General features: G+C 35.0%; 1 protein-coding gene across 4 annotated transcripts in view; it reads left to right on the top strand.

Moving 5' to 3' along the window:
• LOC141461151 (A-type potassium channel modulatory protein KCNIP2-like) overlaps nucleotides 1-15,616 on the top strand; it is a 319,616-nt gene that overhangs the window by 20,564 nt on the left and 283,436 nt on the right. For all 4 annotated transcript variants that reach the window (XR_012462621.1, XR_012462620.1, XM_074141913.1 and 1 more), the window contains exon 2: nucleotides 488-533. The gene's annotated coding sequence lies outside the window, so the exon portion shown is untranslated. The remainder of the gene's footprint in view (nucleotides 1-487; nucleotides 534-15,616) is intronic.

The raw sequence follows: 15,616 nt of genomic DNA, 5'->3' as shown, positions 1-15,616 counted from the left end.
GCCATATTATTTAGAATTTTCGTTATATATTCTATTTCCACTAACATTATCTAGGTAAGAGTCATTTCCGCTTAAGTGGAACTTTAGTAGTTAGCTTAACGCAACTCTCAGGCAGAACTATCTCCAGAAGAACTTTTTGCTATAAACGCTCCAAATCGTAATATTATCCAAAATTTAAAGTTTCTGCAATGTTCGGTTGAATTGAGTTGTTGCAGTTCACTCATATCTCAGTATGTGAGTACTACTTTTTTTTTGAGATTTAGTGGACCTCAAAATTAATAAATTTCCGGTTTGGCTCAAAATAATAATTAAAAAAGAAACTCTGGAATGAATCGCAATCCTTCCATTACTTCCGCACCATTTTCTTTTTGTCACATTTTTTCAGAAAGTAAAACTTTACACTTTACATCCGATTGTATAATTGTTACATTATTAAACGCTTGTAAAATACTAATAATAATTAAAACGTATTTTATTTTTATTTCAGGTTGATGGCCACAGCCCGTCCGTTTGATCGTTTGTTCACCATTAAGGTATGTAATTCTATTAATAATATCTCTTTAATTTAATCTCAGAAATTAATATTTTCCAATTATCTGCTCAATATTAAGCAGTACTTTATATATATCAAGAAATATTGCCGTTTTAAATCCTTGCTGTGATTTCTAAGCAAGCTGCATTGGCTACCATTGACCTAAATTCCTAAATTGGTGTAACGCTTTGTGGGGGATGCTTATTGATTTCCTGGATTTTAAAGGATCTCTAAATTCGTTGATTTTTTATCTTACGTTTCATACGATCATCAGATTATCATTACCACTATAAATGTTAACGCTTTTAAATACTATTTAATGTCAGTGATAAATAAATGACTAATATCTGATAGTTTGAAGTGAATTTTTATAGCTTAAGAGTAATTTATAAGTTTGTAAAACTATCCTGTAAGCATGCAAACAAGAAGAACGTACAAGGAAGTTTTATTCCTTATTATTTCCGCCCCTCCTTGCTGTTCTAGAAAACTTGCGGTTATGATAGACGCCCTGGTTTTCCCTCTACCAGTCGCACACTTGCATAAGTAGTGAGCGGAAAATAGATGGGCTCAGTTGATGGGAGAATACGGTCCTTCATTTTATTTTCTTTTTCCTTGGAGGATGTACGTAGAAGTGAAGATGGAACACAGATGGTGAATGAATACGAGGAAACGAGTGAACAAAACGCTGTTGATTACCAGATTACAGGGTTCATCCTTCTCTCTTTCCGTCCTTCTTCGACTTCATTTCTTGGATACAAATATATAAATTTAAATTTATACACTTTGTGAATTACACCAAGTGTAAACACGAATTACGCCATCACTTTGTAATCAAATGTAATTGTTACTTCATTTACTGCTTTGATATGAATTCTTTTTATTCTGAAGTCTTGCAGAAAAGTATACTTTAACTGTATAGTTGCTGGAATAGAAATATTGATCTTTACAATCAGGTGTCGTGGACGGAGGCGACTAGCAAACATACTTTACTGTAAATTTCTCATATTAAACATTAAATAAAATCCAAAGCGTCTAGACCAAGAATCGAACCCACTAACCAACAATACATCTTAGCTTTGCGAGTCTAGTCTATAACTGCCTAACACACTTTACTATAAATTTCTCATATTAACCATTAAATAAAATCCAAGACCTAGACTGGGAATCGAATCCACTAACCAACAATACACCTTAGCTTTGCGGGTCTAGCCTCTAACCGCCCAACATACTTTACTATAAATTCCTCATATTAATCATTAAATAAAATCCAAGACCTAGACCGAGAATCGAATCCACTAACCAACAATACATCTTAGCTTTGCGGGTCTAGCCTCTAACCGCCTAACATACTTTACTATAAATTTCTCATATTAACCATTAAATAAAATCCAAGACCTAGACTGGGGAATCGAATCTATTAACCAACAATACACCTTAGCTTTGCGGGTCTAGCCTCTAACCGCCTATCATACTTCATTGTAAATTTCTCACATTAACCATTAAATAAAATCCAAGACCTGGACGGGGGTAATCGAATCCACTAACCAACAATACATCTTAGCTTTGCGGGTCTAACCTATAACCGAGTATTTTTACATTTCTGTGAAATATACGGTTTCAAAGACTTTAATGTTAGTAAGTGAATTAAATATTCGAACTTTGAAGAAAATTTGAGTTAGGAACCAGATAAGTCTAAGTTCATTCATGTTCACTCCAAAATTTTTTTGTTTAATTTAATAACTTGTATTCTTTCCATTATCGATTTCTGCCTTAGTTTAGATTGTACATCTGAAAGTGAACCTTATCATTGGCAATAATACTAACTAACTCACAAACTGTTATCACCAAGTTGTAGTTGAACAGCCCTCTGGTGTTGCCACTTCAATTATGTAAACTTTCAGCCCACAACGAGGATCATGAGCATTCCCTCGCTTTGAAAACTAATTCATTAAACTAATTGATATGTGCCGTTCAGGGAATCGTAGTTGAACCTAGGCAATTGTTTGAATATAGGATATAATCACTTAAAAACTGTGTGGGTTTAAGCTTAAAAATGTAGAGTGAGTTTTATTGGTTAGATAATTTTTATTGTGGAACTTTGAAATTGATTTAAAGGCTTAGTTTAACATCATGAGCTTAATCTATCGAGTGCATACGGTTACTTTAAAGGAGTTAAGCTTGGAAGGATGAGGGTAATTTAAGCTTAACATGTAATTGGAAGCTAAAAATAAAATTAACCAAGAAAGAAAGTAATTTATTGGGTGATGTTAAATTCTTTTTTTTAAAGAGAACATTAACTAGACAGTGTATTTACTGTGGGAGCAATAGAGGCTCCCCACAGCTTCTGTAAATCTACTCATGTTGCTTGAGTTATGTAAGGATTATCTCTCCGTGAAATGTTGGGAATCAAAAATTAAATAGCGTTACACATGTTGGGAGTTTTTATAGTTGTCTTTGTAAGCCGTTTTTTTATCTTGATAATAGATAATCTGTCGCATCGTTTTTAAGGCTTTCGTAGAGATCTAATCCTTAATTATCGCTTTTTAACGTGATAATTTTTATTTTCATTATGTTTTACGAATCCTTATTATTTTGAACAACCAGTGTACATATCAAGTAACCGTCCCTTATTCAGTCAGCAAGTGTAGTTCTGAGAGTGACTTTCAAAGTTAACGCTGCAAATGAATGAGAAATACGAGTGATACGAGTATCGTATACGAGTGATAATGACTTTGAATTGTGATTCCCAGCTGTGATATTTTATTCCTTCCTTTTTCCTTTTTTTCAATGAATGAAGCCTGGAATAAAATGTGGGATGATTCAGCCATTAATCCCTTTTCCTATCTGCCTAAAGCATTTCTTTACAATTTAGTAAATAGCGTACAGTTGACCAAAACGGTCTAGCGGAAACAGTCTGGATAGTAAATATTGATTAATATTCTTTAATATTCTTGGTTTAACATTCATGCCAAATCATTTTCTCCACTACCACTCCGAGGGGTAGGTAACTAAAACAACCGGAAGTGGGTAAAAAAAAAACTGGATGGGCGTTGATAAATAATAACCTGTGACGAAAACTTCCAAAGCGCATAACTGTTGATGGCCAAATATGTTTTCTGATTTATACAAAAATTTACAAAATGTTATCATCTTCTAATCAGTGGATGAGTTTAATCGATTTTTGGTATACTTAAAAGGCTGCACCGTTTTTCTTTTGCATTAGAGGGAACATACGAGGGTCGTTTGAAAAGTCCGTGCAAAAATAAAAACTATTTAATTTTTTGGGGTAAACCTGCAATCACCTCCTCGTTTGAATAAAATCTTTTTCCCGCCAGCCATTTCTTCATATTGGGGAAGAAATAGTAGTCCGAGGGAGCCAAGTCTGGAGAATAGGGGGGATGTGAAACGAGTTGGAACCCTATTTCCATTAATTTTGCGACCACAACTGCTGAGGTGTGAGCTGGTGGTGATGGAAAAGGACTTTTTTGTGGGCCAATCGTGGGCGTTTTTCTTGCAGCTCGGTTTTCAAACGGTCCAAAAACGATGAATAATATGCACCAGTAATAGTTTTACCCTTTTCCAGATAGTCGATGAGGATTATTCCTTGCGAATCCCAAAAGACAGTCGCCATAATCTTTCCGGCCGAAGGAACGGTCTTCGCCTTTTTTGGCGCAGATTCCCCCTGGGTAACCCATTGTTTAGATTGTTCTTTGGTCTCAGGAGTGTAGTGATGTATCCATGTTTCATCCACAGTGACGAAACGACGCTTAAAGTCCTGCGGCTTCTTCTGGAACAGCTGCAAACCGTCCTTGCTACACTTCACACGATTTCGTTTTTGGTCAAGCGTGATCAATCGCGGCACCCATCTTGCGGATAGCTTTGTCATGTCCAAATGTTGATGCAAAATATTATGTACCCGTTCATTCGAGATGCCCACAGCACTAGCAATCTCACGCACCTTCACTCTTCTGTCATCCATCACCATATCATGGATTTTATCAATGATTTCTGGAGTAGTAACCTCAACAGGGCGTCCAGAACGTTCAGCGTCACACTTGTGCCCAAATGGCCACTCCGAAAATTTTGAAACCACTTATAAACTGTTCTAATCGAAGGAGCAGAGTCACCATAATGTTTATCAAGCTTCTCTTTAGTCTCCTGAGGCGTTTTGCCTTTCATAAAGTAGTGTTTAATCAACACACGAAATTCTTTTTCGTCCATTTTTGAAAATCACTCGACTTCCTCGATTCAAACGAATACCAAACACAAAGAAATAGACCGATCTGGCTGAAACTTGGTGTGTGTTCTTCCAAGAGATGCTACTAACTAAACATAACCTCGATACGCGCCAGTGGTGCTATCTCTCTTACTTTGCACGGACTTTTCAAACGACCCTCGTATGTTTGTTCTGTAAAAACATTCTTTTTTGTCGCTATTATCCCACAATTCTAATAAAAATAATAATTATCTTCAAATACAGAATTACACATTGTACCGTGCATTTTTTTTTTTTCTCAAGAGACAGAAATCTCAAAGAAATTATTTCTACAGTGTGTGTCTCACAAAGTGGCAAAATTTTATTTCATTTATTTGCTATATGTGAATAAGTCCACGGCATCCTGTGGAAGATTAGTCTAACAGAAAATGGAAACCCCTTTGTCTCTAGAGTAACCCTCAAGGGTTACCAACTCGGGCGTTCTAATGACATATCCTCTAGGGGACTTTTATTAACTTCTATATTTAGATCGGTCTACTGTTAAAGCGAACAGCATTACTCAAACGGGCTCCTAGATGAATTGGTAACTAATCTAGCCAGGCTAAACTCAAATAGAAACAATAATTCCCTTTGCTTCATAAATTGTATTGTTCAAATTATACAGCTTATAATGTTCAAATAAGTTAAGCATAGTCATAAGTGCGTTATAATTGGAACGTCATAAATTTTTGGAAATAGTATAATGCCAGTTTAATAAATTTTGACTAAAATCTTGCAGAGATGCGGTAGTTATCGAAACAAAACTATTTTACCTACGCACTTTTTCCTGCTTATTGAACAATTATTCTATTGACCAACTCAACCGGATCTTACGCAAAAGAAAATAGTCAATTCTGCAAGATGTCAAACCGAATTCTAAGAGATAGAAAAATAATAAATTGGCCATCATTACGGTTCACTTAATTATTCATTAAATTGCACTTATTAAACACTGTTTGCTCTAGTGATTTTACTCTTAATTCTATAAAGTTTCAATCCAAACAGATTAAGTGATGTGTAAATTGTTACAGTTCAGCTTCTTGAAAATACCTTTCTCATGAAATTCTTATAAAATAATAATTTGTTGCAGATTGTTATTGAATAATAATCTGTAAGCTTTCAGTACGCGCAGATTAACCAAAAGTCTTTTAACAGTTGAGCTCGTTTAAGCACACGTGAAGAACAATTGCTTAATATCACGTTTCACCTACTAAACATGTATTTCTGGGCCAACTTTTTTTTTTTTTTTCATTGCTTCCTGTATAGTACAAATATACATCCGGCAAAATTTTGGTAGAGTTTAGACAATTTGTATGATGCAAAAACTGCCCAGCATGGCAGAAGTCAAACGTACGGACGTAGGAAAGGGGAAAAAAACAGCCTGTGCTGACAATTTTGGGAATTTGAATTATTGGAATTGTCTAGGATAGAAGAACAACGTCCGTTTAGACGTCGTGGTGGATTATTACGTTGGATTGTAGAGAAAAGAGTTCGAGCTGTTGAATTGGGATGGCAGGTTAGGGGCTTCTTTGGAATTTGGGAAATGGATAGTTTAGGATGACAAAGAGGATATTTAGTTCGTTGTGAAGGGTGAGGTCAGTGACATAATAGGGAGGAATAACAATACGGTGGAGGACTTTTGATTGAAAGGATGCGGGAGATATTGGAGGGTTTAGTTGAGCCAAACAGTTCTGATCCGTAAATCCAGATGGGTTCAAGTAAAGCAACAGTTTGTTTGTTGGGTGTACGTAGCTTAGATTTAGGTCTAAATATGTGTCTTAGCTGTGCCCCTTACCTTTTGCTTTTTGTTAGTATGTAAGGCGCCTCAAGAGATTATTAGCGCCCGTAGCTTTTTTACAGTGCACTGCCTGCCTCCGGACAGTATTCTCTCGTTACACCGTCCATCACCGGAGCTGTACAAAGCTCCCATGAAAAAGAAAATCTAAGAGCCTAGCAGCTGGATTCGAACTTATGATCTACGCATTGGAATCCAGTACTCGCTAACCGTTCAGCTAACCCTATTTAGTTGTTGTCTTTTAATTCTCGTGTGCGCGCGCCTACTGTCCCAGAAGGAACCCAGTTAGCGCGTAAAACGTTCGATGTACAATAGAATGAGTAGACGAATGACGGCTGAATTTTAACCTTAACGGTGAAGAACCGGAAATAATAAATGGCGCTACTTCCATTTATGAAATGGCGCAGAAAAGGGCAGAAAAGACAGAATGATAGATATTCACTAAAGGATATAATAAAATGAAATCTGTGAACATCTTCTTTTTATCTAAACTTTTTTTCTTATAAATTAGCATAAATACCAATTCACATAAAAAATCACATATTATAAATTCTGATAAAAGTATTAGAATATATTTGCACTTTAAACTATAGCATTTAGTTGAAGGTGACATTTGTAGCCCTAAGTGTGAGAGTTCATGCATTTGATACATAGTATATCCAATTTTCTTAAATGACATGTGAAACTCTACTGGGAATGGAAACCCTAATTTTCCTTCAAGGAAACCATTTCTCCCAGTTGACCTCATTTATTCATATGTCTATTTGAATCATAGATATTGAAAAATTTATTGGATATAAAAAATATATTAGTTTTATTGCTTTATCCTGCAAGGAGTAAAAGAAAATTGACGTGTTAAATTTTCTATAAGGAATTTTCAAGGGAAATATAAGTTTTAGGGTGGTCCTTTAAATAAGGAAAATCTAGATACTTTTAGGGTAGAAATCATTGTCATTGCTTGAATCAGAAAAAATGGTTTTTATAGATTGGTCTACCTGTTGTTTACATAATCACTGTGAATTGATATTTCTTTTAGGTGCTCCTATATGATGTCAAATAAGATTTTTAGGGCTTTTCTGAGAGAGTGGGGATTGGCTTTTCCACTTATTGATTATTTGCACTTATTATAGCATTAATAAGAATCAAGGATGAGATTTTAAGGTTTAGATAAGATAAGATTCTTAAGGCCAACGCCACTGCGTCCCCTTTGGATCTATTGTGGCTCCCCTACTCTAGAGCTCACCCTCCAGACCCGCGACCGTTTAATCAGACCCGTCAGACTCTTAATTCTGGAGAGCGACTCCTGGGTAAAGGCTCTCAGGGTCTTGGTTTTTCCTCCCCGAGAAGTAACATCCTTAGCCATACGAGCCCCTTGCACTGACACAACACGTGCAATGCCGTTCTTTCCTCCTCTTCCTGACAGAACTTACAAAGGCGATGCATGTGTTTTCTGAGCCTGCAGTGGCCGGATAATAGGCCTACAATTACCCCACGGTCTTGACAGATTATTTCTGAAGGTTTAGATAGTGGTAATCCAATCGGATCTCATCTCTTTTCCTTGGTGTTTTCCTGAAAAGTTTAGGTGTTCACCAGTTATCAGGATATGCTAAGAAGTGGTTATCCCAATTTGTCGGCTTCTTCCCCAGAATGGTTATCAGTACAGGGGTATTGAATACCCTTCTTAAAAAACTTCTAGCCTTCTAATTTGAAGCCCATTTAGGGTCTCCTGGGGGGATATTAATGTGCATGGTTACCAGGGATATTAATTTGCCTATATGTGATTACTGGCTCCTCTCTCTATCTTTTCTGAAGGGCTTAGTTTTTGATCTAGGAAGTCATCCTTAGAACATCTGGAGAGCGTAGAGGGCGAGGCTTACGTAGAAAACTTCCACGTTTTATAAGAAAGCTTGGGTAGATACCAGCAGTTAGACGGGATTATATCCTTCCTAGAATCCTTTAGTTCTTTATTCAGAGTTATTGGGTGAATGGTTTCCTCACCTGGGGGACCTTCAAGTTTCAATTTAGTTCTGGCGAAGTGCAAAATAGATCTAATTAAAGATCGCAATGCAGAATACCCCGTCAAAGAAGTTCAAATAAATCTGTTTTGGTGACTGTATGTACAATTACAGGAAACCAAATTGTTGCATCTTCCTACTTGAAATTTTTTCATAAATTTATTAATATTGCACGGCCTTTGAGGAATAAATTGCAGTTTAAAGAATAAAGCGTAATTTCACTTATAATTCCCTATTTTAAAAGCAATAGACTTACTTTATGCACAAAGTTGAAAAAGAATCAGCTGAAAGTTATGGAGAAAATGGCTAAAAACTGGAAAATCTATTCCAAAGAGGCACTTCCTGCTCAAGCTATTTCCTTTAAACTCGGATTTTTAGCATCTTACTTAAAGGATACCAGTAACTGGACAGTGCATAACACCAAGAAGTATACAGTAGGGTAAAATAGCGCCTGAAAATTGATTTTTCCGGCGATGACGTGGATTTATGTTCCCAAATTCTTTCAATAAAACTATCCTTGTTATGTTTCCACATTATTTTGAAATAAATTAACATAATGATCTCACATCAACTAACGCTTGATTTACTGTTAAGCATTATGCAGATTGTTGGGCTAATTTGCATACAGCAATAAAGGAGGATAGGTCCCTGTTTTTCCGGCTCTATATTTATTTATTATATTCTATAGTGTATTTCCCAAATTATATGCGCGTTAGTTTTTTGTTGAATATCTATAATTCGGACACTGTTTTCCACGTATGTGTTTCGTTACTCACTTAATGGAAAATTCTATCTAAAAAATAAATAATAATTATCTGCTATAATATTTTCATAAAAAGGTTATATAAATTTGTTAATTAAATATAACAGGCTGATGGTTTTTGCGAACCAACAATAAGGATAAAAAGGGTCTAAGTTTAAGACTAGGCAAACATGAGTGATCCATTCGATAAACAAGGTTGGATAGTCAAAGTTAGGGAGAAATAGTGGGGTAGCATTCCTTAACGCCCTTAAGACAATCTCACTGGTTTTTCCTCGGTTCCCTTTACAAGATAACTAGCCATTTGTTACAGCTATTTATCAAGCCCTTTTTTTTTACATAACCTTCTAAAGATTTTCTTTACACTGTTTACCCTTAAAATGGGGGCACAATACAAATGGTAGGGCCACCGATTATGACAAAAAAAAATTATTTTTATTTTTGCTGATTAAAAAAAAAAGATTGGAATTGCTACCCGGCTTTGGGTCCTGAATCTGTGTAAAAAAAAATGTATAATGAGCCTTAAAATTTAATAGATTTTCTTTAATTTTCTTCGGCCCTTAGAACTAACGCGAAGTAAAAAACGTTAAACATTAATTTCATATTACCTACATATAGCTTTAATAGAAGAATGAAGGCGCTATGACCATAGACGTAGATTCGTCGGAGGGGGGAAGTAGAAAAATGAAATATACGCAATGCAATACAAGTAAGTAATGCGGGTTTAGCATACGTTCAAGAAAGATTTCTGATTCTAATATACCTCTATATTTATTGCTTTTAATTCTTCTTATTATTGTGATTAAGGAATTTTCGTTTCTCAGTTTACAATTTTTGATACCGGAAATACAATGTTTTGTGGTCCCTTGAGACCGAAAAAAATGTTTTTTTTTTGACGTGAATACGTCTTTAAATTTGAATCATATGGTGGCAATCCAAAAAACCTAATGATAACAAAATCGGGGGATACAGTTTGGCATTATAGTTTCGAATCTATCGTGTACATCCAAAATTAAATTAGACCACTGGATAGCTATAGGATCAAAGAATTCATTACGATAAGCGAGGACTGTGACGCATCGCGCGCGGTGGAGGGGGAAGCGCCGCAATTTTGAGATCATTTTGCTGCGTATCGAGATTTGCAATTAGTATAACTTTTGACTCGGAGTAGCCACAATGTTCGTTCAAGTTTTAATCGTCAGCTGTCGTCACAATCTATCGATTGTACATAAAACATTAGTGTAAAATAGTGAATATAATAAGGTGTTAGAATAAAAAAATATTATCAAAAATATATAATTGGAAAGGGCTTCTCAAGAACAATCGAATGGTAATAATAAAACACCATATGACCGAGTCAAACTGTGCCGGTAACGTAAAAGAATGAATGCGGCCGAGCAGATCAACGACGGTGTCAGTACATCTGCAGATGGGGCAGTTCAAATTATGCAAGTGGATGATGAAATCGCTTCTACATCGACAACGGACTGTATAGGCATAGATTGTGTTCGATCGTCGATTTGTGATTCCTTGATTTCATTCTAAATACATAAATAAAAATATTTTATATAAAAAATATAACCCGTTACGTAAACGTATTCACGTACAACACACGGCCGTGTCAATGACACAGCCACACGTTAATTTTTTTTTTTTTTGAACTCAGGGCACCTCAAAACGGGATATTAAATAAATTTGCACGATTACTAAACCTTCTAATATTTTAGGGTCAGAGAAAGTACAAAAAAAAATATATAAGTATTAAAACTGTTCGGTAGGGCAGTTGTAAAAGGGTTGATCGTCAAAAAGTGTATGAAAAAGCGTAACAACGATGAAAAACACCCAACTTTAACAATTTTTTTTTTTTTTTTTCAATAAAAGATAAAATTCCCAAATTTTCTTTAAAATATATGGCAAATCCTTTAAAATAACTATTTTTTTTTTTTTTTTTGCAATAACCCAGATCTAATAGATTTCAAGAAATATATTAAAGTGCAATTTTACAAAATTACTAATAGTTTAGACCATTTACTAGAAGCAGTGCTTGGCTTTTAGTTGTCAGTGGCCCATTTTGTAAAGTATCATCATTAAGCTACATTAATCATTCATCACTAAAAGCTGAGATCATCTAGAAAGATGATGCCTCATTATAACTGATGAGGTTTCTCTTCAATGAATGGATTTTACTGCTGCTTACTTGTGCATTTACTGATGTTTGTTTTAAGCTTCTTTTGCTAAGTATTAATGGGTGAAAATATTGGTGATGATATCAGTTCACTGCTTTTATTCCTTCTGTTGCTTTCCTTTGAATTGATTTTCTTTTGATGAAAATTTTACTTCCTCCAAGGCAAGAAAATGATCTAAAATTTTCCAAATTCAGTGTACTCAATTTTGTGTATCTCAAAACAAAACAACGTATATATATATATATATGCACTTATTTAAAATAATAATAATAATAATAAATCAATTGTTAGCGTCCTGAATTTCTGTGCGTAGATCCCGGGTTCGAATCCAGCTACCATCCTTTAGATTTTTTCTCTTGCTACCAGCTTTTTTACAGCTCACATCTGGGTAATGCGACATTCTCGGTCTGTAACGAAACCCATACTGTAGCGGAGACCAGCTTTTGTACTAAAAAAAAAAGCTCCAGAAGCCAATAACCTCAAATCTTGACGCGCCTTTAAAATTTAAAAGAAAAATTAAAATTTGGTGCCTACCCCCGTATTGTCAATTAAATTTTTCGTAATGCATTTTTTAGTTTTTAAACAGAATTTTGCTTAAAATGACGCTTTTGGTCAATCGATATAAATGCATAATGCCGATTATCGCCCTTAAATGGCCCTTCAGCGAGAAGCATAACCCCGTACCTTTTTGCCAGAACTACCCTCAAGGGCATTTTCCTTTGAAAAATTTCCTCAGAAATAAAAGTTACGTATATATTTATGTAAAATGAGTATTATGAAGGGTACAGAAAATTGATTATTTTATTAGAAAATTTTCGAAAAACAAAAAAAAAAAATTTTTTTCCTACGTCACCGGAAGTTGCAAGGGACAATTTCATTGAAAAACTCAATCTGCACTTAATTGCAACATCTTGTTTTAAATAGTAGCTATAGTTTTTTTTTTTTTTTTTTTTATTTCTGCAACTGTACATATATACAACAAGCAAAATTGATGTGTGAATAATGCACATATAAATAAATATATATACAAATTGGCATGAGCGATGTGAACGGCGACCATCCAGTGATGGGAGCCGCTAGTTCGCCAAGAAGGCAATCTTACACAGCAGCCATCCTAGGAGGCCGCCGTTCTGCACTTAAATGATCGCGCGGCCACCTCCGCTTTAGTCTTCGATGAGGATTTGAAGGAAGTGTTCTTGAGGATAGGTCACGGATTAGGGGATTAAAATGGAAGGATAGTTTGGAATGAAATTTTGTGTAGCGGGATTGGGCTAGGTCAGAGACAAATGGTATGTTTAAATCGGAATGGATAGTATGGTTGGAGACATAGAAAGGAGCATTGAGGATGGTTCTCAGGATTTTGGATTGTAGGGTTTGAAGACGGTTAACTCAATCTGCACTTAATTTCAACATCTTGTTTTAAATAGTAGCTATAGTAAATAGTAAAAATGCCACTTGTTTTTTTTTTTAAATTCCAAAACATTTTCACCATCTCAGCTTCCTCAAAGAATCAAAAATCAAAATAAATTCTATTCATACGCGGTTACCATTTTGGAAACCACTTAACTCGTGGAATAAAGTTTTTTTCTTTTTTCCCTTTTTACATGAGAATCTTTGGTTGCTTTGCAAATCAGTAACAAGATGGTCAGCTGAATTTTTGATGTGACCTAGTTGTGTACGTAAAGAAGAAGCTGTGCCACGAGCTCTACCATAACGGCCATATTTATATTTTAAGCCCCCTCCTCCACCCAACTATGGTACTTTAACACTTTACCTTTCAGCTAAACAATAATGCTACATCACAACTTAATGGGTTGTATTAAGTAATAATGACGGTGCTGAAATTTTTCACAAGTTTGGTTTAAGATAGTAGATTATTGATGCGAATTTAAGACATTTCTATTTCATTTATTTGGCTCTCTGTCAGCAATTTAAAATCCACAAGTTGTATTTAAATAATTTGCGCTATTATCTTCAGTTTTTCATTACTGTAAGAGAAAATCGCCTTTCTCTTCTTCACTTTCTCTTATTTTGAACAAAAAACCGATCTAGATTGAATCATTAAAATATAAACAAATTAATAGCTCTTTTATTAAACAAATTATTATACATAACTGCAATAATATACACTCTTAATTAAGTAGATGTAGTAGTAAAGTAATCGCCTATTTTTTCAAGGCAGGGCTTAACGTCCAACTACTAATTAGGTGTCGTGGACAGGGGCGGAAGCTCATACTTTACTACAAATTTTTTTTTTCTAAAATAAAAAGTAGTCTTACGCGGGATTTTAGGCGCCACGGTTGCCGGGCGGTTAGAGGTGAGACCTGAAAATATGTATTGTGGTACTGGGTTCGATTCCCTGGTCTTAGGCCTTGGATTTTATTTAATGGTTAATAAAAGAAATTTACAGTAAAGTATGTTTGCTAGTCGTCTCCGTTCAAGACACCTAATTTGGTAGTTAGACGTAGAGCCCGCCTGAAAAGAATAGGCACTTACTTTTTTATACGCGGGATTCGAACTGATGATCTCCAACTTACAAAGCCACGCTCTTGACCACTAGATCAACACCCGCCCCCTACTCTTTTAATTATTAGAGCAAAATTTTTGCAAAAAAAAAACAAAAGTTGAGAAAAACTAATAATTTCAAACTAGAATAACTCGGTGGTTAGTAAATTAGGGTCGTGATATTCAAAAAAATTTCCCTTTAATTGGAGCCAAAACTAATTAGCAGCTGTTATTCAAGAAAAGCTATTTGAAGACGTGCCTCTCAAACCATTTTCTTATTGGCTTACTTTGGAAATTCTATTAACGTCAATGAGTGAATGAAAAAACTTCTGCAGCTTCTCGTTCCTGCTTTTAATCCAGTTTTTCCTTCACCCCACAACTTTTCCAAAGAGCTCCTGCAGGGAAAAACAAATTTAATGGAACACTTTTCTGCCTTTTGGTAAACTCAAATATCTTATAACTTATTCACAGATTTTTTAAAATTTTTTTAAGATTAAATACATTAAATTACATTTGCTACATTAAATTAAAAAGGTAAATTTAAATTTTAAATAAGTATACTTTGAATACCTAAGTCGAGGTTAATGGAGTATTGTGACAAGCACTGGTTATTAAGCTGTGCTTGGAAAGATTTCCCGACTTGATTTCACTACCATTAGTCTTCACCCTTATCTTCTAGGCTTTCCCACTCTCTCATGGCAGCGAACATAATTATAAAGAGCTAACAGTGGGGACAGGAAGAAGTAGAAGAAATGGGTTAAGGTTGGCAAGTCCTAACAACAATAAAAGGAATAATTCTTCAGCGATTTACTGTGCACTCTTTAGATTGATTCCCGGATATGACTCTCCCACGTGGTACCTGGGAATAAAGAACACCACACTTATTAGGGAATATCTATAGGTGAAATTTTAACAGAAGAACAAGGGCTAATTAATCACTTACTGGGCAGCGAGACGCCAAATGGTAGAGTCGTTTTCGTTCCGCCATTTCGGTTCGGTAGATACATTATTCTTATTCTTATTATTTTTAATTTAAAGCGTATTTTTAATTTTCGCCTGGAACTTTTTCTAGTGCACTGACGTCCTCCGGATAGTGCTCGCCTGATACAGGAAACAATATCCTTAACTGGACAGTGAGCTTTCCATTACCAGAAGCTTCTCAGAATAGAAAACTAAGGGCTAGCATTATTATTATTATTATTATTATTATTATTGAGACAAGGAGCGGGTCCTGTTCCCCAAGACACCACAATAAAGAGACTTCGCTAGATAAATATTTAAGCCCCCCAAAATCAATTGGTGTTAACAGAACACCAAAACATGCATTTAGTTGCATTCAGCGTACAGATAGCACTTTAATAAAGAAGTACAGTTTATAAAGACAGTTCTAAACGCAAAATGCATATATTTTCAAATGTTAGGATTTTGGATACTGATTAGAGTCTCTGATTGCGATATTCATTGTAAGATTTCCACTTCAAATAATGTAAAAATAGCTCCATTTTCAAACAAGATAAATAACAATAAACTAAATTAATTCCATTTAGATACCCCACTAAAAATTATTT

Source organism: Rhodnius prolixus, unplaced genomic scaffold (genome assembly GCF_049639745.1).
Source record: "Rhodnius prolixus isolate KJV_2025 unplaced genomic scaffold, Rpr scaffold_6, whole genome shotgun sequence".
Lineage (NCBI taxonomy): Eukaryota > Metazoa > Arthropoda > Insecta > Hemiptera > Reduviidae > Rhodnius > Rhodnius prolixus.
This window is presented reverse-complemented; position numbering and strand designations above follow the sequence as displayed.